The sequence below is a fragment of the Eucyclogobius newberryi genome, unplaced genomic scaffold (assembly GCF_026437365.1).
Source record: "Eucyclogobius newberryi isolate DKJ021-1_F unplaced genomic scaffold, fEucNew1.0.hap1 SCAF_19, whole genome shotgun sequence".
Classification (NCBI taxonomy): Eukaryota; Metazoa; Chordata; class Actinopteri; order Gobiiformes; family Gobiidae; genus Eucyclogobius; species Eucyclogobius newberryi.
The window spans coordinates 24,034,499-24,040,498 of record NW_027315823.1 but is presented as its reverse complement, the minus strand read 5'-3'; positions in this window follow the sequence as shown (position 1 = coordinate 24,040,498).

Below are 6,000 nucleotides of genomic sequence, written 5' to 3'. Positions count from 1 at the left end.
TTTAAACTGTTGAAGAAGATGTTAGCAAACTTAATAGTAGAAAAACAAAAGTGTAAGTGTCTGTAGAAATAGTACTAATAAAGAATAATTCAAGGTTATGATTTAGTAGGTCAGGTTAAGTTATGGTTCGAGACTTCAGTCCTATACCTCAATATTTAGTTCAACATTTTTATGCTCTGAAAGGACTGGCCCTCCACTTTATCCAGGATCACAGACACACTCTGCCTCTCCACTCAGTACAACGGGAGAATTCCAACATGTGATGGACTGACAAGGGTCAAGGGCTCAACAGCTGAGAGCAGAAGCACATGAGACATGTGAGGTAATTTATCTGTGGTCATCAGAACACTCGGGGCAGTGACCCCCAAACTGGCCAGAAAAGTGCAGTGCTAGGATCATCAAGATACTGCGCAGGACTCTCAAGCTCCCTGGCCTCTGGTAGAGAACCCAAGTATATATATATATATATATATATATATATATATATATATATATATATATATATATATATATATATATATATATATATATATATATATATATATATGCGCAGGGGAGCATACCATTGGTGCAAATTGTGAAAAGAAGAACTTGCATCTCTGTGAGTTGTTGGGTCAACAGCTCCTGACACCACTTCCTACGTCTCCTCACCACTGAAGGATTTCCATAACTCCACTTTGTAGCGTGGTTAATTGGGTTGGTGTTTTCTGTTGAACCCTGTATGGCAAAAGGATTATTACTCCAATTAAAAGGCCCTCCCACACAACAAATCCTGATTGAGTTACCATTAATTATCACTTTTCTGTCCAGTCGGCAGCAGTATCAAGCATGGACAGGAACGGAGAGCTCTAGCTTTGTTTGCATATTACACCAGTGAACATCTACTTGCAGAATGTTGTTTACTTTGGCCACTTGTGTCCATTACAACCATTTAATCCTATTAAGTCTTGCAGCCTGAAGGCTTCAACATAGACATTTACAATGGACTAATACTGTCAGTGAAGATATACAACCAAATGTGAACACATACTTTTGAATTATATTGTTGTTGTCTAAATATAGATAATATAATTGCATTATGCGCTTCAACAAGAACGTCAAGGGAGTCGTTTTTTCCCTTTTTTGGTATTGGAATGTCTTCCGAATTGTTGTTGTAAACTGAGTGTAATTGTTTAAGTATTAAGTATGAAGCAATTGATCATGCATAGTATTCCATCAAGTGAGATTAAGCCAAATCTTTCTTATGGCAAGGGTTAGGGTTAGGATCAGGGGTTAGGGTTAGGGGTTAGGGGTTAACCCAAGAGAGAAAATTATTGCCTGAGCTGTAACAGCGGGATCGGTCTGGTCGCCGCCATGTTGTTGCCGCCATGTTAGACCGATGGCGTCTATGTGCTTGTGCTGACCGTGTGGTCTCTCCTGATTCTTCTTTACTTAAGTTACTTAAGAATTGCATAATGAATGATGAATTTAAAGAAAGAAAAGAAAAAAATAAGTAAATAAAATAAGTAAATAATAAAGTAATTATCACCAAATATAACATATCTCTATCCATATAACTCTAACTAAAATACTTAAATTCAATTAATGACATCTGTCTCTCTCAAAAACCTAATAAGTACTTTGACGCTGGCACTCTTTGGATGTTGCTGGAGAAGAACCACTAGATTGAATTTCATTTTAAGTTTGTTGAGACTGTCCTTCATTTCCATTCTTTCTTGACTGTATCTAACAGCATCCATAAAGACAGGATGAATGAATTCTGCCCATTATAATCGCAGTTGCCAGATTGGTGCTTTCCTATTTTATATAACGTGTATAAAACGTCTGGAAATTAGAACATCTGTTTTCCAGTGTTAATGTTAATGTTAATGTCTTATTCAACCCACTTTCTTCGAGATCTTCTAGTACCGCCTACCTTTCCTTTTTACATCCCAGGCTTTCTGCCATGTTTGCTTTATTTTTTGTTTGACAATAGCTTTTGCTTCCATTTGACTTCATTTCATTTCTACCGGTATATCTTCGTTTGTTCTTTTAATAGATTCATTTGCATCTGTCATTTGTCATCTGCCATCTCATTACATTCTCATCACCCTGAAGAAGACTTGCTTTAACTCCACAAGAAGATCTGGTCTACTGTCTGATTTGTTCATTCTACTAGTGCAGCACAAGAGTCCGTACATATAATGGACTGTTGTCTTCTACCCATTGAACAGCAAAGAGAATATTTCCCCCTGTGTACGCTGATAAAATAATTATTTCCCCAACTTTAAATTCTGGAAGATACTTCCATCCTCCCATCTGAACTTTATGACGCATCTGTATATATTTGCACATACCCACAGTAACTGTTAATATGCCATTGAGCTGTTTGTTTGTTTGTTTGTTCAATATAAAATTGTTACCTTTATGTTCCCTCTCTAACAAGGAGTTATCACAGCATCAGGAAGAACCCACAAGGGGATAATTGGCAATGGCACCTCCGGGCTAATACGGATGTCCCCTACTGGAAGCTGCCCTGCAGACTGCAATATAGTCCACCCAAAGCTTTTAGTATTGCACTTCTCCCAGCACAGCTTCAGAGTTCCAAGTTTGGGGTAATCTAGGCTTTTCCCCTGCAAATTAAACAAAGAAATCATGTAAAGTTCTCCTAATTTCTTGTGGCATTTGTTCCATTTGCAATTGTAAGGCAGCAATTAGAGTTAATATAAAATCCCCCATGCACAATCTCAACGCCTGAGACTGGATAACATCTAAGTTTTTAAGGTTTGCATTTGCAGCAGAACCAAATGTAATACTACCATAGTCCAAAGAACATCTAATTTGTCCTGTATATATTGCAAACAATGCCTTCCTGTCAGTTCCCCAGTCACCTTCCACTAAGCATCGCGTTATATTCAGTTATATTCGCGTTACATTTCCCCACAACCTTTTGAATATGAATAGCCCATGTGACATTAAACTAAACCCCCATAGATTTAAAGTGATTCACCCTTTCCAACTCCTGCCCGTATAGATTTGACTTTATTATTATTTTTGTCTTATCAACAGAAAATGTAAAACCCCTTTTATAGGACCTCTCTTCTATTTTTGTGATAGTTTCTTGCTGTTTAAGACTATAAATTCAACATTTCACCCTCTTTTCCAAATTGCTCCATTGTCAGGGAAAAGTGAAAACCCATTCCAGTGTCCAAACCTTTAAAAACATCATTAATCAAGTTTCCCCTGATACACGCCCCTCTACCCTCGTAAGTGGGAGGCTCCTTAGTAACCACCAAACAGTTCTGGTCAGGGGTGTGGTCCCTAATTAAAGTACCCTTGCCTTAGCTCATAACACTGCACCGGCACCGCAAACACACAAACACAGCACACAGATAATCATAAAGAAAGCTGCACTTAGTTTGCACTGTATAGACATTTTGACAAAGCGTCTAAAAAGAGGCCACTGACACAGGCAACCACAATTTGCAATTATGCAAATCTGAAAATGACTTTCATTTATCACTGTCTGAAAGTTTATATTTTAGGATTGTGCTTTTATCTGTAACCATGTCTTGAAAAAATACATTCTAATAATTTAAATGACATTGATGGAGCAGTTATTGAAACTTAATGCCATACAGTAATCAGTAACCTTTCAGAGCCTGTCAAGGCTTATTTTCGAGCGGTCAGCCTCAGACAGGCGCCTATTAAATGTGCAACTTTTAGAAGACAATTTCCTCTCTGAGCAAATCCATGTAATTAGGTATTCAGTGGTGCACAGAATAGATAAAACTTACTTTTAATTTTACAGTTGCCTCACATAAATGCAGTAATCACCAATGACCTTTTCTAAAGCACCGAGCACAAAGGAAGTTACTGCTTCACTGAATTTGCCTGATCTCTCACACTTGACACCTTCATTGCTTGGATTATTCAGAAAAACTGGATAGGAAAGACTGAACTGCTCTGTCTTTTTCAGTTTGAATTACAATATTAACGTTGTGAATATTATGGTATGGGACTGTCAACTCCTTATACTAATAAAACTGTTAAAACTTTCTCTTATGATATGTACTTTCTTCTATCCCCCAACAGCAGCACACTTTTTTTTATCGGTAGGTTTCATCAAAATGTGGTGAACACGTAACATTTTGCGAAAAAATAATATTTTTCCAAAATTTGTTTATGTTGTTACTTCCTAGTTGGACATGAGCAGCAGATGTGACAGAGGTGGAGGTAATTCCACAACTGTTACCTCGCAACCTTATTGTAAACAAGGGTCTAAATCCATATAAATTACACAATATTTATGATTACTGGTAGTCAAATTATAATACGTAAAATACCTTTATTTTAAGATAAGATAATCCTTTATTGTCCCACATGGGGAAATTTCATTGATGCAACGCAGGAAGATACAGAGGTAGATACAGAAGAAAAGAACAGATCACTTATAGGAAGTTTGAAAAACACTCTCAGCAGAAGATCTCTTATAAACAAAAACTCCCATAGACAAAACCTCCCATTACCCAACAAGGGATGGAGGGGAAACATAATAATAAAAATAAAAATAAATAAATACATAAATACCGTTCACTGGTAAGGGGGCGTTGATGAGGAGGATTGTTTAAACTGTCAGAAAAATGTGTCAGTTAATTGCCCCTGTGTTTTCAATGGGATGTTGCTTATTGATAAAATGTTTTAGACCTCAGCTCTACTTCCTGTAATTTTCAGTCCCTGTGGTAAATATTTATCATAATCAGTAAAGTGGGAAATTACCCACTCACAGTAAGAATGCATTTCAAGGTTTAGCAATAACAACAACTGTAATACATGCTAAATACATTTAATGCCATACTGTGCAACATTCCAGGCAAAACCACAATAACAGCAGAAAGTTGCAAAGCAGTATAACGTCTGTATTTGTTATCTGAATATGTATACTTTTTTTGCAATAACTTGAGCTTCATAAATTGTCACTGTCATAAGAGAACAAAGTAATGGAGCACTCTGTCTACAATTAATCAATGCAAAGTTATTCTATTTCCTATATTTTCACAGCTATTTAAGGTTTATACATCTGGGCAGTTTAGTCCTGCTTTTGTGGCATAAGGCATTTATTCAAAGGTGAAAAGGAGAAAAAAAGCCAAATTGTTTTTTTTCTACCAATTATTAGACGATTAGACTGGTTCCTATTGATTCAAAATAGATTTCCTCGAGGCAGAACAAATGGCCCGCATAACAGGAAACAAACTAAAAACAATAAGACATTTCATACGAAAACTGGAGGCAGCAAAAATGAGAATACACAATATAGAAAGAAGCGATGAATAGTCAACAAACAAGAGGCTATAGTTCTATATGTAATTTTTTGGACAACCCTGCTGCTTTAGTAGTACTATAAATACAATTAGGTTTGATCAAAAGTGCATTTCTTGAGCCCTAATACATAGAAGACCATGATCTGAGCAGAGCTTCCATTCCATTTGCCTTATGTTTACATTTGCCGCCTGAGCGCAGGCCTGGTTAATATTTAATAACGGATTGTAATTTGACTATTCTCAATACAAACAGTTTTTTTTTTTTCCACTGGAGAAGCTCTGGATGAAATGCATTGCTCTCTCTATAACTACTGCTACTACTAATAATAAATATGGTGCGTTCATGTTCACACTAGTAACTCGAACAGGACCGACCGTCGTCCACATCAGGACTTAAATGGGCTCTATCCATTTGGGACCAATGAACAATAACTGTGTACGAAAGAGAAATTATTGGATTTGTTGGAGCACAAGGATTTTGCAGCATTTTCTACACTATTGTGAGATAGTGCTCATAAAACCATCTCCCGGCAGAAGGGGTCAGTAAATGCACAAATGTTTGCCGTAAAGTTTCAGGTCCCACTGTAAATGCAATGCAATTCATCATCAGAAATTGCTATTACGCAATGTGTTGGTTTTGTGGTTCGATATACAGAGCGCTTATCCCTGAACTTGAAAAGCCCCTGAGTCTGTATTGGTT